Consider the following 20,322-nt stretch of genomic DNA (forward strand, 5'->3'; position numbering starts at 1 on the left):
GTTCTTGTAAAATGAGAGGAGTTTGGATGTGGACTCACGAAGGAAGGAATGTGGTTTGAAGAACTACAAGCCCAGGAGCACCAAGAGTGGCCAGCAGGCGCCAGAAGCTAGGGAGGGGCAAGGAGGGAGCCCTTCGCTGGAGTCCTCGGATAGGCTGACTGGCAGCTTGACTTGGGACTTGTAGCCTAGAACTATGAAGGCTACGAAATAAACGATCCAGTTTGTGATATTTTGTTATAGCAGCCATGGGAAACCAATACATAGTAGTCAGAGTATGATTCAAGGAGAAATTTAGGCCTGAGAAGGCAAAGTGGAGTAAGCAGAATATTCTAGGCACAGGACATACGTCTTCAAATTCACCTTGGTTCCAGTGAAGTATGAGATAACTTGCTGTTAGGGAGATCACTTAATTGCCATTACTGTATTTTGTTAGGGCATATAAAAGATGTCAACAGAGGAAGCATGTGACCTCAGAATAAAGGGTATTTCCCTAAATTGAATGAATTTGTCATTTTAAATGCTTGTATTTTTGTCACCATGGAAAATTGGTGAACAAAGGCCAGAATTTGGGGAACACTACCACCATGGTTCTCAACTGCACGTGCCACAGCCCACTGGTGTGTTAAAGATGCAAAGTCTGGTTTTGCGTATTCACTTCTGCACCTGCGCAGCTCCCTGGCCATGCAGGTGCTGTTGGTCTAAAGACCACAGTTGCGTTATCAGGGCACTGTTCTGTGTGGTGCCGCCAGGCCATGAAAGTTTGAAAACACTGGTCTTTGAGAAATCAAAAGTTTATGAGAACTTTTCATGTTCCTTTGAACTGTGAGGCATTCCAGTCCTTGCCTGTTGCTTGCCTTTCTCTGAAGTCTCCTAAATATTTCTAGCCACATCAGTCCTTCAAGCTAAAATTCGTTTGTTTCAACTTCCTACCTACTTCTTCCATGTGGATGGCCTAGGGGTAGCCTGGCCTATGTCCCAAACCCAACTGATTACCCATGGCTACTCCACAGACTCTTGTTTTCCGCATTTGCCTAGGAGATAATCTTTGCTCTGAATATTTTTTGGAATAAGAAGGAAGCTGAAGTTTCTTTGTTTTTTTCCTTTTCTCTTAAACCATCCTCTAGAAATTGCTCAGACTGATGTAATAGATTTTTTTTTCCCCACTTCTAATAACCATTAGAATACTCACCAGTGAAAATAGTTTGTGGGCAAACCTTTGATTCCTATGCATCCTGTAACACTTGTCTTTGGATGTCACAGCTTTCCCTGCCAGTCTCATCTTGGTAATGGGTTGAGTTCTGTGTGTTTGATGAATACTTTTGCTTCTCTTTAGCTGTGAATCAAAATCTGAAGTGATGTGCAGGGTACTGTCATTTAAAAGATGGATCACGAAAGACAGATGTAGAGGATAGTGGACTTCAGCACAGCACATACGTCAAAGGACTCTGTCTCTACAAATTGTCTCCCTTGGTAATCCCCACTGAGCTTTCTAAACAAAAATAAGTTTGCATTGAGAGAAATTTGTCCAATAAACAAATCCCTGATAATGACAGATGTAATACCTGGAGGAATCACACTTGATTGCTCTGCCAGAGCCAGATGCAACACTGCGCTCAGAATGGTACCTACCTATGTGTTGACATTTAGTGACCTTAGCCTTATAACTCTTTCTGTTTCTCTTATGTGCTAGGTTTTGGGCATTTAAAGTGGCTAATATTTAGATATGGAGGGAAGGACACCATTTATAAAGTACTAATAATTTATGGTGAGAGTATTATTTTATTTTATTAGTTAACTTTATTTGTTTGGCTTTGCTGGGCCTCCGTCGGGGCACACAGGCTTAGTTGCTCCATGGCATGTGAGATCTTCCTGGACCAAGGATCAAAGCAGTGTCCCCTGCATTGGCAGGTGGATTCTTAACCACTGGACTCCAGGGAAGTTCAGAGAGGATGTATTTTAGAAGGAGGTTTATCATTTTTAAGTATGAATTTTTAATCTTCCAGAAAAGAGACTGAGGACTTAAAAACACAGCATGTCTCCCTTTTTTGTTGTAATATACAATATTATTATGTGCGATGTGCTCACTTCATTACAGTAGGTTCTCTGGTTCACTTGCTTACATGGGTTATGACAGCCGTCCTCATAAAAGAAACACTCGTTGCTGCCTGTGGGGACTTAGCAGATCTGTTTTGCAATTCAGTCAACTCTCAATGGTGACAAAGCTTGTCTCTTTTGAGACCAGACCACAGACTCTTTGAAAGCAGGGGATTGCTTGTGTGACTGTCTGTCTCTCATGCTGTGACCAGTCCCTGGACAGCCTGCAGGAAAGGCTGAATGAGCCTTTGCTTTGATTCCACTAGGTAGGTGGTCTGTTTCCTTCCTTGCTACAGAACATGAAACAGAAGGCCAGGGTGAGCAGAAAAGCCAGTTGGAAGGTTAGTTTAATTCTGTTCTTTACGGTAGAAGTCTACCAGTTTTTACATTGTATGTGACATAAACGCAACTCGAATTCAGACGTCCCCTAAAGAGGTTACCCAGGCATTCTTTTTGTAAATGGACTTCCCTCAAGAAGTCACATCTGAAATCAGCTTCCAGTGCCTTGGAACCGAGGGTGCACAGGCACCTTTGCTGTGCTTCTTGGGTGGCAGCACTTGACCCCTGCTCAGTTGAATGTACGGAGAACGCAACAGTCAGATGGCAGCTGGCAGCCTGGAGCTACGAGAGCCCAGAGGCAGGCCTCGGTGTGCCCATCAGGCTCTTCAGGGGGCCCTGCGCCCTGCCCTGGGGCCTGGGGCACCCAGGCAGACCTCTCCCCGCCGAATGGACAGACAGCAGGTGACCTGAATCTGTGCTCACCAAATATTAAAATACCTAGCAGTTGGTAGTTATTAAATATGTATTTGTTAAATGTACTCCCCTGGTTTTATATCCATGTTTACTTAACCACCTCTGTTTATAAATTGACTCTACATGACCAAAAATTTAAAAAAAAATTCTTTTTAATTATGCTTATAAGAAAATTTCCGTTTAATAGATGTAAATAGTTAGCTCTTTTGGTCGTTTTATCAAGTAGGCTTCCAACTGCAGGTGGCATGGATGATATGAAAATGTGTTTTTGCAAATAGCTATAGATGAGGTTTCAGGACCGCTTGATTGAGAAGCACAGTCATGTTAGCAGGGACCTAAATTCTTAGCATCTCTCTCCTCTGACCGTGTTATCCTCTTCTCTCATTTCCTGAGTCATGTAATCTGAGTACCCTTCCTTGTTTACATCCACAGAAAAGAGGAGTGCGTTCCCATGTTTATGAAATAAAGTCCGTCCTTCCTATGTGATTGGGCCAAGTTAGGTCGAGTGCCTGCCCTGGACCACTTACAGGCAGGTAATGTCTGGCTATGATTGTCTTAAGCCTGTATTTCTGGCTTCCCAGGTGGCTCAGTGGTAAAGAATCTGCTTGCCAGTGAAGGAAACAAAGGAGATGCAGGTTCGCTTCCTGGGTTTGGAAGATCCCCTGAGTTAGGAAATGACAACCCACCCCAGTATTCTTGCCTGGAAAATTCCACAGACAGAGGAGCCTGAATGTTAGATAGACCTCTACAGCAGTGGTGCCTCCTAGTCTCCAAAAAAAATGTCAGCTGCAGTTCAGTTTGAACTTAATTTCTTCCAGTTAGTTATCTTACTGAAGTAGATGACACACTTAGATGTCTCTTCTCCAGTGTGGAAGCTGCAGCAGAGCTGTGGAAAGGGCATGGGCCCCGCCATGGTTGTGTACAGGTCAGAGTCCCTGGTCTTCGTAGGAAGAGTGAAATTTTTCTTATTTTGCAGACACAATATACTTTCATTTAATCTTTGTTCTTACTGTCTTTGTGAAACTGATAGAAGTATTTGGTATTTTGAAGACTAACATTCACCTTCAGAACCACCTTGACCATGACAATGCTTTGGAGGGGAAATGAAAGTCAGTTATTTGATGACCATTGCTATTTTCCCACTTTCCTTAAATTAGCACCATAAGTAATTCTGTCATAAATACCTAAGTAAACTAGGATACTATACCTGTCACATACCTTTATAAGAATGAAGTCCTTATTTTGGATTGTCTTTTTAATATTAAAATCCATAGAGACCTTCCTAGTCTAAACATCAATAAAACTTTATTGGTAAAATTGATATTAAAGTTTGTTTTTAGATAAACAAGTTCAATAAATATTCACAACTATAAAAAGCATTATAAGTTAAAACTGACCCTCTCCATATTTCTTCTTATATGTATTATTTAGTAATAAAGTAAATTTTCTCTAGTTACATTTCCCAAGAACAGTGTCATTTCTAGCAGTCATGTGACTAAAGTATCTTTCAGGTCAATATCATTGAATAAGATTCTTCTGGTATTGACCTGTTACTCTGTTTCCCTTATATCAGGAAATCTTTCCTTATTAAGGAAGCCATGGTTATGTCAGCCTGAATTATAATCTTAATCTCTAGATAAAGGGTGAAATTAGAATAATCTACACAAAGTACTTTCTGTTCTCATCAGGACAGAGTAAGGTGAACACTGGGACCCACTTACAGGTGAGGAAACTAAGAGGCTAGGTGCCTGCTCAGGGTCCCAGAGCTGAGGGCAGCGGGGCTGGCATTTGAACTCATTCTCAAAGGTAGTCAAGTTCGTACTCTATTTTTCTTTCCCACAGAAATCTGTCTCTTCCTTATACTCTTTGATCAGTGGTGACCCCCTGGATCGCACAGCTCTAGGGGCATATTCTCCACAAACACTGGATATTTGATACGAGTCAAAATCTAACTCTTAAGACAGAATTGGGAAGTGGGTGCTAATGCTGAAAACCTCTCCCATTTGGGAGGGGTGCTTTCATAGATGTGTAATCTCTAAAGTTGCAGATACTATTATGTACTCAATGCTTGCTTCAAACTTGTGGTTTGGAAAGACACACTGTCTGTGGAATCCTCAAATACAAAAATAACAGTTCAGCTTTTCCCCTTTTATTACCTTAGTTGGAGTGTTCTCTAAAACTTTTTGACAAACAACTTGCCTTTATTTCTTTAAATGATTTTTTCCTTTCAAATACCTCAATCAGATTTAACATTCTACTCCTTAAAGGATCCTAACTTGTTTCCTGGTTAAAGATAGTTGTTTTTTATTTAGTTCTCTTCATTTCTGTCTACTTCACCAGCTACCAGCTTCCTTTTCTGGGTCATTTTCTACTTCAGGAGAATAATTTCTTTTCTTTTTTTAAAAAAATACTATTACATCAAGTAGAAATCACCTAAGAACTTGTGGTTTTGATGCTGGGTTGCTGGCTAGGCTTACTCGCCTGCTGAGGAACCTGGGTGCACACTTCAGACCTGCAGTGGGTCAGATCCCCGCGCGCTTGTCCACGCGGTACAGAGCCCGCCCTCCGCCGTGAGCAGCGCTGGGGGCCTGTGCCTTGGACATGAACTCACAGTGCCACGGTCCTCTCTGCCGTCACGTGGCGCAGGCAAAGCCCAGCACCTGGCCTTCAGCCCGGCCGTGTGTGTGTGTGTGTGTGTGTGTGTGTGTGTCTCCCTGCTGCCTGCAGCTCACTGCTCTCCTGCCGCCACACTTGGCCACCTTGCCTCAGCCAGCGCTCTGCCAGGGGCTCTGCTGCTTGATTCCTGCCACCCAGTAAACCAGAGCTTTGTTTGAAGAACGTGTCGTCTGATGTTCTGTGCCTTCCTGTCTCCTCCCCGTTGCTGTTCCCCGGTGTCCTTGTGGCTGTTCCTTTACCCGCCCCGCAAGGTCCCCTATCTTGGGGTCCTGCTCTCCACCCCTTGCTCCACCCCAGCTCCTTGCCCGCCCTGGGCAGCCACAGGGTCCCCACGCAGGAGTCACTCAACAGCTTTGGCTTCTCGATTCCTTGATGTCATCGCCAGTCCCCTCCCAAGCCTCTCTTCTGCCCCTACTTCCAGGCTTTTACCTCTTACATCCCCAGCTACTCACTGCCCGGTGTCCCATGCCCCTCCAGCCCCTTCTGTTCAGGAGGTGAGCTGCTCTGTCTTCAGCTGTGCCGCCCGCAGCCCTGCCTTCCCCTGTCCGCTCCTCAGCTGCCCTCACCCTGGAAGCCCGGCCTGACTCTCCACCGCCTGCCCTGCCTGCTGCCTTGTGGACAGAGCTCTTCTCCCATTGAGATCCTGTAGATGGGTGGCCTTTGCCTCTGGCAGGGAGCTCACTGGTACCTGGCCACCCTCCCCCTCTCCTGGCCCTCTTGCTTTTCCTCTGCATCGGTTGTTTTAAACCTTCCCTGTGATCTCCTTAAGCCCCAAGCTCCCCTACGCTATATGACTGGAGGAGAAAGGGGCCGCACTGAGGAGCCTCCCTGCTCTCCTGCCCTTTCTCCACCCATGTCTGTCTACCTCCACGCCTCACCTCAGGCCTGTTCCTGCTGCCTGTGTCCCCGGCTGAGACTCAGCCCTGCCTTCTACTCAGATCTCATCTCTTGAGTCTCAGGGACGGGCGTCACTAGTCATCCGCTTTTCTTGTGGTCACTTCTTGTCTGCTGGCGTCCACACTACCCCCTCCTCTCACTGCCCCGGCTTTACTTTCCATCCTACCTAAGCTTCTGGTCAGAGCTGCTCGTGACGTTTATCTGCATCCTCTCACTTCCCCAGTTCTCCTGCAGCCTCTCGCGGCCCCCACCTCAGGTGACCTGGCTCCCCTTGGGGTCAGACCCTGGGCATTTCACAGCCGACCCTCAGGAGCTTCCCTTCACAATCGCCCTCACAGGCCCTGCCTCCCCACATCTGCTCCATGGTCACAGGTGTACGTTGTGAATCTGCATCTGCAACAGGGATGCGTCCTCCAGATCTTCAGGCTTTCTTATCTCAGTTGTTGGTATCAGAGGCCAGAAACCATTCTCCGATGACCCCGTTGTCCCAGGAAGTGGAATACATGGAGTGAATCCTGCAGTCAAGGCCATCTTCCACATGTGCTTCCTTTCAAATCTTTGGGAACCTTAAAAGCAGAACCAGTGCTTGTGCGAGAAACTAGGAAGGCAGCGGGCATCTGGTCTACCCAGCATGACTGTCTCTGAAGGCTGCGGGCCGGCTGTTGGATGTGCGGTGCTGTCTCTGAAGGCTGCGGGCCAGCTGTTGGATGTGCGGTGCTGTCTCTGAAGGCTGGGGGTCGGCTGTTGGATGTGCGGTGCTGTCTCTGAAGGCTGGGGGTCGGCTGTTGGATGTGCGGTGCTGTCTCTGAAGGCTGGGGGTCAGCTGTTGGATGTGCGGTGCTGTCTCTGAAGGCTGGGGGTCAGCTGTTGGATGTGCGGTGCTGTTAGCGCCCCTTCTTGGCCCAGCGCCCAGTTCCCTGCCACTGGCTGTCATTGTCCCTGTGGCCACAGCCATACTGTAGCATGTGCTGCCAATCTCCCGTGCTCCAGGAAATTGGAGGCTGCTTGAAATGAGTGTAAAAACGAGTCAGTACATTCCAAATGAGGTTTCTCCCTGGAGTTACTCCCCTGGCTTTGTGTTAGCTGTTTCAGTGAAGGCCATTTTTTCCTGATGTGAATTCGTCTGTGTTCCTCAATGACTGACTTTTGCCCAAGACTGATTTCTAATTACTCGATACCTTTCCTGTTATTTCATTCTACATTTATCATGCAAAATTAAAAATACAGGGACTTCCCTGGCAGTTCAGTGGTTAAAACTCTGAACTTCCACTGCAGGGAACTAATGTATCCTGCCTGCCATGCAGTACCCCCCGCCACCGCCCCCCGCCAAAGTGCATTAGTAGCATATATCTATTTTAGATTTTCTGTTTTAGAATATGGTCTTTCCGCCACCCTACAGCGTAACTCATTCTGAGGAAACCCTCATCAGGTGAATGTAATGATCGTAAGTTGTATGCAGAAAATGTCTTTGTCATTTTGAGCAAAGCAACATCCACTGTAATAAAACAACATCAATCCCACTCAAATGGACAAAACTATTTGGTTCACAGTTATCATATACAACCTAACAATGTATCTTACACCCCTCCATTAATTCCTCTGTGACATGGCTAGCTTTCTGCTCCTGGTAGCTGTTAGGCACTGTGCACTTGACGTGTAAAACATACATGACATGCAATGTGTATGTCATCCAACTTCAAGCAAAGAAAGAGAAAAAATTTGTTTTTACAGATGGTAAAAACAAATAAATCAGTAAAATCAGCACATTTTCTGCTAAATCCATGGCTATGTGCCTGGTGTGTTAAGAGATTTGCTGCTGTGATAAGCGATCCAACCTTATGCTCGAAGGCGAGAACGTTTGTACGGGAAGGCACTCAGCTCTGAGAGAGGCTGTGAAATTCACATCCCGTCATCCACAGGAGGAACAGAGTAGAACCTCTTCCTAAGTTGGAATTTTGTCACCTACAGGGAATGAGTGGTTGCCTTGGTTGTGTTTGCATCACCCAAACACATGTATCTCCAGACTGGAAACAGGGCACATACCTCGCATCTCACCTGCTTCCCTCCCTCTAGGTAGGACTTCTGTGAAGCCCATCCTTCAGTAATCCTTTCAGTTTGGGATGTGCAGAGTAAACTTACAGAGTCATTGTCCTTTTGAGATCTTTATAGATTCATAGCCAGGTTTAAGAAAAATAGAAAATTTCCCCGTCCCCCCTGCAAAACTCTAAGGTAACCAGGATGTTGATGTTGGCCATAACTGCTGATACAGATCACTTCTATCAGCAGAAGTATCTCTCCTGTGCCCCCGAATACTCTTTCTTCCTGTCCCCACCCCTCCCTGTCCCCTGGCAACTACCAATCTTTTCATCTGTTTCAAGACTGTTCAGTAAATAGAATCATGCAGTGTAGAATCTTTGGGGATTGGCATTTTCACACAGTGTAATTCTCTGGAGATCCATCTAGCTTATTGCAGTATCAATGGTTCACTCCTTTTTATTGCCGAGTAGTGTTTCTTGATCTGCATGTATAATTTGTTTAACCAGTCACCTGTTGAAGAACATCTGGGTCTTTTCAGTTTTTGGCTGTTACAAATAAAGCTACTATAGACATTCATGTACAGGGTTTTGTGTGAACATAAGTCTTCATTTTTTCTGGGTAAATGCCTGGAAGTTCAGTTGCTGAGTCATCTGGTGGCGTGTTTAGTTTTTTTGAGAAACTGTCAAGCTGTTTTCTAGATTCACTGTTCCATTTTATATTTCTTCCAGCAATGTATGAGTGATCTAGTTTCTGTGCATCCTGGTCAGCTTTTTTGTTGTCATGACTTTTTATTTTAGCCTTTCCTGATAGATGTGTAGTGACACGTCATGATGGCTTTATTTTCATTTCCCTAATTATTGGTTAATGATCTTAAACATATCTTCACATTCTTATTTGTCATTGGTATATTCTTTTAAGTGAATATGCCTGTTCATGGTGTATGCCCATTTTCTAACTGGGTTTGATTTTTTAATTAATTAATTATTGAATTATAGTTCATTTACAATGTTGTGTTAGTTTCAGGCATCTAGCAAAGTGATTCATTTACATACTTTTTGCAGATTATTTTCCCTTCTGGGCTATTATATTGAATATAATTCCATATGCTGTGTGGTAAATCGTTGTTGCTTATCTATTTTTTGTATAGAAGTTTGTATCTGTTAATCCCATACTCTTAATTGATGCCTTCCCCCCACCTTTCCCCTTTGGTACTTATAAGTTTGTTTTTTATGTTTGTGAGTCTACTTCTGTTTTGTATATAGATTCATTTGTATTTTTTTTAGGTTCCACATACAAGTGATATCACATAATATCTGTCTTTAACTTCACTGAGTATAATATTCTCTATGTTGCTGCAAAGGGCAATATTTCATTCTTTTTATGGTTGAGGAATATTCTACTGTACATATACACCACATCTTTCTTTTTTTTATGTCATCTTGGGTCACTGATGCACCACTTCTGTGGACCTTTATTTTATTTTTTAGCTATATCACGAGGCATGTAGGATCTTAGTTTCCAAACCAGGGATGGAACCCACACCCCTGGCATTGGGAGCACAAAGTCCTTACCACTGGATCACCAGGGAGGCCCCTACACCACATCTTAATCCAGTTGCCTGTTGATGCCGTGGGTTGCTTCCATGTCGTGGCTATTGTACTTAATGTTTCCATGAATATTGGGGTGTATCTTCAAATTAGAGCTTTTTTGTCTTTGTGGATATACACTCAGGAGTGGTATAGCCGGATCATATGGCAACTTATTTTTAGTTTTGTAAGGAACTCTTCTACGTAGTGGCTGCACCAATTTACATTCCCATCAGCAGTATAGGAGGGTTCCCTCAACCCTCTCCAGCATGTGTTCTCTGTAGACTTTTTGATGGTGGCCATTCTGACCAGCCTGAGGCAGTACTTCATTGTGGTTCTGATTTGTATTTTCCTGATGATCAGTGATGCTGAGCATCTTTGCATGTGCCTGTTGGCCATCTGTTAGTCTTCTTTGGAGAAATGTTTATTTAGGTCTTCTGCCCATTTTTCAATTGGATTATTCATTTTCTTTATATTGAGTTGGATGAGCTCTTTGTATAGTCTGAAAGTGAATCCCTTGTTGGTCTCATTATTTGCAAATATTTGCAGTCGATAGATTGTTTTTTCATTCTGTTAATGGTTTCTTTTACTGTACCAAATCTTTTTAGCTGATTAGGTCCTGTTTATGTTTGCTTTTATTTCTTATTTCTAGGAAAATATTGCAAACATTTATGTCTGAGTTGGTGTTGATTCTTTTTTGAATGTTTATAGGATTCTCTAGTAAAACCACCCTGGCCTGAGTATTCTTTTGTTTTAAAATTACAAATTCAGTTTCCTTAATAGTTATATCACTATTTAAATTATTTTACGTTGGTGAGTTGTAGTTCTTTTTGTTTTCGAAGACTTGGTCTATTTCATGTGTTACTGTCGTTGACAGATTAAAGTGTGCACTGTCACTTCCTCATTGCCCTGCTGGGTCTAGTGCTGTGCCCTGAAATCGGCCATTTGTGCCCTCTTTGTGGTTGCTGTTGTTGTCAGTCTTTGTTACATAAACGAGTTAAAATAGCCCTGTGTATTGGTCCCTCTGCGGTTTTCTTCTTCATAACCAGCCTAGACGTTAGTTCGAAGCCTGCCGGCACCAAACTCTGTTCTTAATGAAAGGGTAACAGGCAGGAAGGCCAGGGGTCTCCAAACGGAGGAAACGGGCTGCAAGGGTTAGACATTTTTTAAATTTCTCTTTTAAGCGGCAGGAGAAAACAAACTACAAGTGTCAGATTTTTTTCCTTCTCTATACAAAGTTTAAAGGAGGTTTCTTTTAAAATTCTGTGTTGCCATGATGACCCTGGTGTATTTACCCTCGACTCTGTCTTCAAGTTCCGCTTAAGAACTTTAGGGTTTCGCTTAAGACTCAGAACCAGTAAGGGCTCAACAAACCAGTATGTGTTACTCATACCTTGTTCTCCTAATCTATGTTAATGAAATGATATATTCACCTGGAAACCTGCCTTTCTTCAAGATTCATGTCAACCGTTTTGTGGCCCAGGATGACTCACCGGTGCCAGTGTTATCTCAAAACGCATGTTGTGGGCGAGGGGCCTGGCGCCACTCTGAGTTTGAGACATCGCCTCTTTCTCATTAACAGCTTGCTGATAGTATATAACGTACTGCTAAAGGCTAGCAGGGGGCACTCTTTCTGCCTCCTTCTGATGTCTATGTCAGAAGCTTTCTCTATCTCTTTTATACTTTAATAAAGCTTTATTTCACAGAAGCTTTCATGGAAGTGCTTATTTCACAGAAGTGCTGAGTGATCAAGGCTCGTCACTGGCCCCGGATTGATTCCTCTCCTCTGGAGGCCAAGACTCCCGGTGTCTTTCGTGGCTCAGCAACAACCTTTTACTTATACACTCAGTTACTTTAAATTTAGCCCCAATATGCATATTTTTAGCCATTCAGAGGCTGCCTGCTTTGAATACCCTGTGAAGCCACACACTCATCTACTCATCTTTGCTTAAACGAACTGTAACAGAGCTCCCGCAGGTGCTGCCAGCCCGGCTGCTGAGCAACATGACGTGGACACTGAGTTCGCTGGGGTGTGATGCTGGATGTCTGGGAGTCTCTAGGCCCTGTTCCCCCTTTGGAGACGGTAGGAAGGCCTCCTGTGGTGAGGGTTTCCCTCCCGTGCACCCTGTCAAAGCGCTACCAAGACAAAGGTGGTGTGTGCTGTGACCATCTCAAGGACACTTCTTTTTCCTTGATCAACTTCTAGACCTTGACTCATCAGTTATGCTAGACTGATGAGTCAGTTTTATTGACCTTTTCAAGGAACCAGCTGTATTTTATGGATTTTCTTTGTCTTTCATTTCCTGATGTCTGCTCTTTATTTCCTTCCTGTGTTTGCTTTACATTTATTTGGCTCTTCTCTTTCCAGGTTCTTCAGGATGGGTGCTTAGACAATTGAGACTTTTCCTCTTTTCTAATATATGCGTTCAGTGCTCTGACTTTTCCTTTCAGCACTGCTTTAGTTGTAATCCACAGCTCTTGATGAGCTGTAGTTTCATTTCCTTTTGGTTCAGTGCATTTTTCGATTTCCCAGGAGACCTCCTCTTTAAATCATGGTTTATGTAGACGTAGATTGGTTAGTATCCAAGTATTTGGAGATTTTCTTTGTTGTTCAGTCACTCAGTCATGTCCAGCTCTTTGTGACCCCAGGGATGCACGCTAGGCTTTCCTGTCAGTTACCATCTCCCGTAGCTTGCTCAAACTCATGTCCTTTGAGTCGGTGATGCCATCCAACCATCTCCTCCTCTGTCATCCCCTTCTCGTCCTGCCTTCAATCTTTCCCAGCATCAGGGTCTTTTCTAATGAGTGGGCTCTTCGACTCAGGTGGCCAAAGTATTGGAGCTTCAGCTTCAGCATCAATCCTCCCAATGAATGGAGATTTTCTTATTGTATATATATTACGAATTTCTATGTTTATTCCTTTGTGTTTGGAGGACACATTCTATATGATTTTAGTTCTTTAAAATTTGCTAAGATTTGTTTTATGGCCCAGGGTGTGGTCTATCTTGATACACGGGCCCTTGAAAAGAGTGTGTCCTGCTCCATCCTAGTGGTTTTCTGCGCTGAATTCTTCTCTATCTTTGCTGATTTTCTGTCTAGTTTTTCTGTCAATATTGAGAGACAGGTGTTGATGTCTCTACCATAATTTGGGGTTTGTCCATTTCTCTTTTTAGTTTTGTCAGTTTGTAGTTTGATGTGTTTTTAGCTCTGTTTTATGGTGCACACACTGAGCTTTCCTATGTCTTACTGGTGGATTTTCCCTTTTATTGTTACAGTGACCAGTTCTGTCTTTGGTCGTTTTCTTTGCCATGAAGACTGTTGTATCTGATAATGATTTACTTTGATTAATATTTGCATGGTAGATCTTTTTTCATCCTTTTACTTTCAACCTGCCTGAACATCATAATTTAAGTGAGTTTTTTTTAGGCAGCTTATAGTTGGGCTTTTTTTCATCTTTTCTGTCAATCTGTCTTTTAATCGGTATATTTATGTAGTTTAATCTAATTATTGGTCTATTAGAATTTATTTTTGCCATTTTATATTTTTGATTTCTGTTCAATTTTTCATTTTTCTCTTTTCTTTTTCCAGTCTTACTGGGTTTATGTGAACATTTTTTAGAATTCTTTTTGAATTACCTATAATGTTTTTGAGTGTATCTCTTTGCATAGCTTTTTTAGTGGTCGTGCTAGGTGTTACATTATAGGTACATATTGCAGTCTACTTGTGTCATTGTTTTACTAGTTCAAGCGAAGTGTAAACCTTACCTTCTCTTACAGGCAAACCTTGTTTTATTATGCTCACAGAGTTTTTTTTTTTTTTTTTTTTTTTTTTACAAATTGAAGGCTGTGGCAGTGCTCCATTGAGCAAGTCTATTGGCATCATTTTTCCAATAACATTTGCATACTTCTTGTTTCTGGGACATGATTTGGTAATTCTCAAAATATTTTAGAGTTTTACATTATTACTATACTTGTTACAGTGACCAGTGATCTTTGATTTACTATGGTGAAAGATTATGGCACTATCACTTGCTGAAAGTTCAGTTGATGGTTAAGGTTTTTACCAATAAAATACTTGTAATTAAAGTGTATGCATTTTTTAGACATGATGCTGTTGCACACTGAATAGGCTGAAAGATAGTACAAACATAACTTGATATGTCCTGGGAAACCAAAATATTTGTGTCACTCATTTTATTGTGAGTTTTGCTTTGTTGCAATAAACTGGGATTGAGCCACAGTACGTCTGAGTTGGACTTGGCATTCCTTTACCCTCCCTCACTTACAATGGTCTTAAATATTTCCTCTTGTTATATTCAGAGTTACATCAAACAGTGTTAACCATTTTTGCTTAAACAGCAAAGTATGTTTACCAATGTTTTTATTTACCATGTTCTTCCTTTGTAGAATTTCACTTTCACTTTCCTTTGTATAATGTTCCATGATTATAATTCCTTTTATCACTTCTTTTCAGGCTTTATTTTTCTTTTGGCATGGCTTTTGAAATCATAGTTCCCCCACCAGGGATTGAACCCTGGGCTCAGCCTTGAAAGCACTGAGTTCTAACCCCTGGACTGCCAGGGAATTCCTTTCCTTTCAGTTTGTAGGACTTCCCTTAGCCATTCTTTTAGGGTAGATCTGTTGGTGACAAATTCTGTTAGCTCTTTTTTTCCTCTAAGAATGTTTCAGTCCTTCACGCTAGAAGGATATTTTTAGGGTATAAGATTCTGGATGGAGCGTTCTTTACTTTCAGCCCTTGAAAAATAGTGTGCCCCTTCAGGCCTCAATGGTTTCTGATGAGAAACATGCTGTCGCTGGTATTGTTTTTTCCCTGTAGGTAAGGTATCATTTTTCTCTGGCTGCATTCAAGATATTTTTGTTTATTTGTTTTAAGAAGTTTAAGTATGATGTGCCTTGACATGAATGTATTTAGATTCTTGCTGGGAAGAACCTGGATTCCCTGACAGCTCAGTTGGTAAAGAATTTGCCTGCAATGTGGGAGACCTGGGTTCGATCCCTGGGTTGGGAAGGTCCCCAGAAAGGGAAAGGCTTGCCCACTCCAGCTTTCTGGCCTGGAGAATTCCATGGACTATACAGGTTGCAAAGAGTCAGACACAACTGAGCGTCTTTCACTTTCACTTTGGAATAATCTAGCTTTTTTAATTGCCGTCTTGCTAAATTTAGAAAGTTTTCAGCCATTATTTCTTTTGAGTACTTTTTCAACCCTATCCTGTTTTCTCTCCTTCTGAGACTCCAGTGACATGAAAGTTAGATTTCTTTTTTATTTTTTTGGTGGTCTAAAAGGTCCATGAGGCCTGTATCAATACATTTTCAGTCTATTTTCTCTTTGTTGTTCAGATTGGGTATTTTCTATCACTTTGATGCTCATTTCACTGTTTCCTCTGCCCCATTTTGTTTTGAGCCCATTCACAGAGCCCCGTACTTCAGTTATTGTATGTTTTAATTCGAAAACATCCATTTGGTTCTTATATATGTTTTCTTTTTCTTTGATGATACTTTCTTTTTTGTGAAGATTTCAGCTTTTCATGTGTTTTGAACATGTTCTTAATGCTTGTTGAAGCATTCATGATGGCTGCTTTAAAATCTTTGTCAGAGTTTTCACATGTTTCTATCATCTTGGCATTGGAATCTGTTGATATTTTTCCTTTGTTTGAGGTCTTCCTGGTTCTTGCTATGATGAGGGATTTTTATTCGAAACATGGACATGTTTGTATTATGTTATGAGACGTTAGATCTTGACTTAAATCTTGTTTAGCTCATTTCTGCTCTTGGGTGCTGCCTTGTTACTGCCAGGTAGAGGTGGAAGTCCAGGTTGCCGTCTGAGCATCTGAGGACATCCGGGTGGAGGGGCTGCTTCTTGTGCTGCTGAGTTGGGATGAGAGCTCTTGTGACCTGTGCCCTCTGCCCCCTACCACCGCCGTGTCTCCCCTGGCATGCAGTGGGTGCAAGGACAGCTCAGAACTGGCTCGCAGGAATGAGGGCCCCAGCCCTGTCCCTGGTCTCTGTGACAGCACCCAGCTGGTGTTGGGGGCACCTCATTACAGCCTCAAAAGCGTGGCGGTCCGGGTTCCCATCCGTCCTTTGCTGGCGTGGGTAGGGTGAGACCTGGGGTGAGTTTTTCCTGTAGTGTTTGTCTGGAGTAGAGCAGTTTTGTGTAAGTTTTCTGTCTTGCTAGGCTGGCCTTTCCTGGTCCTGTGAGAAGAGAGACCAGGCTTTTGCTGTGACTTCTTAAAATCTGCCTCCATTGGCTGTTAGCTTGTTCAGCTCCCTGTCTGGGAGATAGGAGGGAAAAGGAAAAAACCCACGGAAAAACCAGTGTCACTCCTCAGGCCCCTAGGTCTCTGGCCAGTTTCTCACCTTAGCTAACTTTTCCAAGTCTCCTTGTGTTTCTTTTATGTGTGGTGCCTAGGATCCTAGGTGGTACTGAGCAGGAGGAATGAGGGAAAGTGCTTCTTTCTGTTCCCTCTTTTTGGAAGCAGAAGTCCATCTTGGTGCTTAGGGTAATCATTGCCTGTTGAATTCTGCATTAGACAGTGCGTTGTTTCTGTGCTCCTGTCCCAACACTGAAGATGGTGACCTTTGGTTAACCCCAAAGGAACCTAGTTTCTTGTAGGGAGTTTTTCCTTTCTTATTGATTGTTGTTACAGTTTAACCCTGGCGTTCTCTACCGCATTCTCTCTCTCACTCTCTCTTTTTATTCCAAAATACATATTAGACCTATGTTGGACCCTTTCTTTCAATTCTGCATTTTTCTTAAACTCTCATATTTTCTCTCTCTTCAGTTCTCTATTTTGCCTCATGGTAATTTTCTCCAGTCTCTATTCCAGTTCACTAATTTTTTCCTTAGTTTTGTTAATTCTGCTCTTTAATTTATCCATTGACTGTTTCTAATGACTGCAGCTTTTATTTTTAGACACATTCTAGAAATCGATCTATTCTTTCATATCATTTTATTCTTTGCTCATGGATTCAATTCCTTTTTTATGGTATTAATCATGTTGAGTATACTTCATCAGATTCTTATTTTTTTTTTTGGATCATGAGGCGTGTTGGATCTTAGCCCCCTAGTCAGATCAAACCTGCATTCCCTGCATTGGAAGGCAAAGTCTTCCAATGCACCACCAGGGAAGTCCCTTATCAGGTTCTTTTTAAAATCAAATTCTTAAGAGTATAATATCTTTGGACTGCAGACTCACTCATCACAGACTGTTTCCTGGAGTGTTTTGTTGTGTTAAATTGTGAGCTCGTCTTCAGAGCAGCTGTAAGGCCGGGACTCCTGAGTATTGGTTGGAGGATGTGTCCTTCCAGTGTGCTGAGTCCCTTCAGTTGTGTCCAAACGCTCGGTGACCCTATGGACTGTAGCCCTCCAGGCTCCTCTGTCCATGGGATTCTCCAGATAAAAGTACTGGACTGGGTTGCCATGCCATGCTCCAGGGTATTTTCCCAACCCAGGGATTGAACCTGAGTCTCTTACGTCTCCTTCATTGGCAGGCAGGTTCTTTACCACCAGCACCACCTGGGAGCCAGTGTGATTCCAGAGTGATCTGCTTTGCTTCTTCCAGGCATCCTGGTGACATCACTGTCTAGGGCCATTTTTACTGTTTTAAATTTCTTGACTTGGAGTTTCACCATGCACATGTTTTTTGGTTTGAATTTCAAACTCCTGTGGAGTCAGCCCATAATAAATCTTCAAAGGGAATGGGTTTTTTGTTTTGTTTTGTTTTTTGCTGAGGGGCCAGACAGAGTCAGAGAAGGCTCCTTGTCCCCCTGAGCTGGTGAGAGGATTTTCCAGCCTGTCCTTCACTTCAGGCCAAGCCTTGAAGAAAGTTCAGGTTGACCTCTGTACTCTGTCCTTCACATGGGTACAGTCTTGAACCCTGTCCCACATGTCTTAAGACCCAAAGTGACAGCCCTCCAGGGCCCCTACTGCTTTTTCCAGTCCTTTTCCTAAAAGGTCAGCTGTATAGTTTTTTTAAATGTGGTATGTTTTATCCAGCATTTCTAGATGTTTGACTCCAAAAGCGTTTTCAAACAAAAAGGTTTTCTAAGTAAGAAAACTTACCTCTTTGAGCTACAAGATTCAGAGTGTGAAGAGTTTTTTGGTGGAATTAAATATTTTCATATATGGAAATTGCATATCTTACTTGTCTTTTGTCCAGCAAGGTGAAATCAGTTGACATTATTACCCTTTAACCTGTTGAGACTGTGGTGTAATCTGGAAGACAATTACTGTGTGTGTGTGTGTGTGTGTGTGTGCGCATTCTTACTCAATTGTGTCTGACTCTTTGTGACCCCATGGACTGTAGCCCATCAGGCTCCTCTGTCCAAATGAAGTCCATTTAAGCAAAACTTCCAAAGCAGAAAATTAATAAGGGAACAAGCTTTAAGTCAAAGTCTGTGCTTAGACATATGAGTTTTGTTTCAGGATTAGATGAATTAGTGAAACTCCTTGCTGTGTACATATGAAGCATAAGGAACACTCCCATTTGTGTGTACAGTTTTCTCTCTCAAGACTTACTTTTGCCTCCATGGTGGCAGCATTTTTACCTGGTTCTCATCTTCCTGTGTTTACAACTTATGCAACAATGTATTGGGCTTTATTTCTCAGAGAGGATATTGAACAAAATTGAGAAATTTTAGTATTGTCATTTTAACTTAGAAATTTTAATTTCTTGGGCTGTAAAAGCTGTTCAGTGCAAATGATCAGACCTGGCATGTTTTATTTTGTGCGTGTGATAAAATGCACACATAACATGAGATTTGCCATTTTAAAGTCCCTGGCATTAAGTACATTCACATTCGTTGTACAGCTATCACCACCATTCATCCTCAGAACTTTTTCATCTTTCCACACGGATGCTCGAACCATTAAACGCTGACTGCACATTCCCTCTCCCCCAGCACCCCTACAACCACCATTCAACTTTCTGTCTCTGAGTTTGAGCACTCTGGGCACCTCATGTGAATAAAATCTTCTGGTATGTCTTCTTTTGTGTCTGGCTTATTTCACTTAGCACAGTGTGAAAATTCATCCATACTGGAGGATGTATCAGAATTTCCTCCCTTTTCAAGGCTGAATAATATTCCAAAGTATATATGTACCATATTTTGTTTATTATTTATCTGTCAATGGATAGTTGGGTTGCTTCTGTCTTTTGGCTACTGAGAATAGTGCTGTTATGAATGTGAGTGTGGCATGCTTTTAAAATGGTCAGTGAGATGCATATAACTGTATTTGTAAATGCTAACAATCCTAATAGCACTGTCTTATAAGTTTAAGTGCCCATAAATATGAGAGGTGGAATAGGCTTAATCTCTGAGTGATAATGAGTGTAGTTCTTAGGAACAGGGCTGGGCCAAGCCTAAGCAAAGAAATGGACTGCTTGGGCTTAGCTGGGGGAGAGAAGGAGCCAGGGCTGGGAATGTGTGGTCAGGTTCTAAACAGGAGTGTGGAGGTGATAGCCTCAGAGGTGCAGCCAAGGGAACCAGGAGCATAGAGCAGGGCCTTCAGAGCCACAGGTGAGCCTTGCAGCCTGGAGGTTGGCAGAGGTGGGTAGAGCAGGGCCTTCAGAGCCACAGGTGAGCCTTGCAGCCTGGGGGTCAGCAGAGGTGGGTAGAGCAGGGCCTTCAGAGCCACAGGTGAGCTTTGCAGCCTGGGGGTCAGCAGAGTTGGGTAGAGCAGGGCCTTCAGAGCCACAGGTGAGCCTTGCAGCCTGGGGGTTGGCAGAGGTGGGTGGCAGTCAAAATGTGAGGGTGGGAGCTGTGCTGAGCAGAACTAGACTCCTTTGCTATCAGAAAAAGCAGCATGAATCACCAGGGCAGTGTCAGGCTACTGGTGCCCCTCATTCTGACTTACAGGTTCCATGCTAGAAAGCCTCTTTTTACAGTTTATGCAAAATAAGATCCCAAATTAAATATATTCCTCTGTGTAAAGAAGTGAAGAGCTCTCCCTGTATTGAATGAGACAAATTTCACATGGGAACACTGACCAAATTGGGCAGTACTGACCAGAAGCCGGCTTTCCCATGCGCCACAGGTGCAGGAACAGAGGCCAGGCCACAGAAGCAAGTGCAGGGAGAAGCTGCACTTGTTTTTTAAAAGAAGAAAGGAGTGAACTTCTCAAAGCCCATGAGTCTACCAAGTTTTTTCTTCTGTATAGAAAGCATTTGAAATTTCTAAATGATTTTTACTTGTCACTGGATATGCATATTTATTTGAATAGCAAAAGAGAGATTTTAGTCACTTTTGTCATTATAGTA

At 42.8% G+C, this 20,322-nt stretch overlaps 1 protein-coding gene across 4 annotated transcripts in view; it reads left to right on the forward strand.

Annotated features, from left to right (window-relative positions):
• Window positions 1-20,322, forward strand: part of RAB4A (RAB4A, member RAS oncogene family) — a 72,021-nt gene that overhangs the window by 3,432 nt on the left and 48,267 nt on the right. The window lies entirely within an intron of this gene.

This window comes from Bos mutus, chromosome 28 (assembly GCF_027580195.1).
Source record: "Bos mutus isolate GX-2022 chromosome 28, NWIPB_WYAK_1.1, whole genome shotgun sequence".
Taxonomy (NCBI): domain Eukaryota; kingdom Metazoa; phylum Chordata; class Mammalia; order Artiodactyla; family Bovidae; genus Bos; species Bos mutus.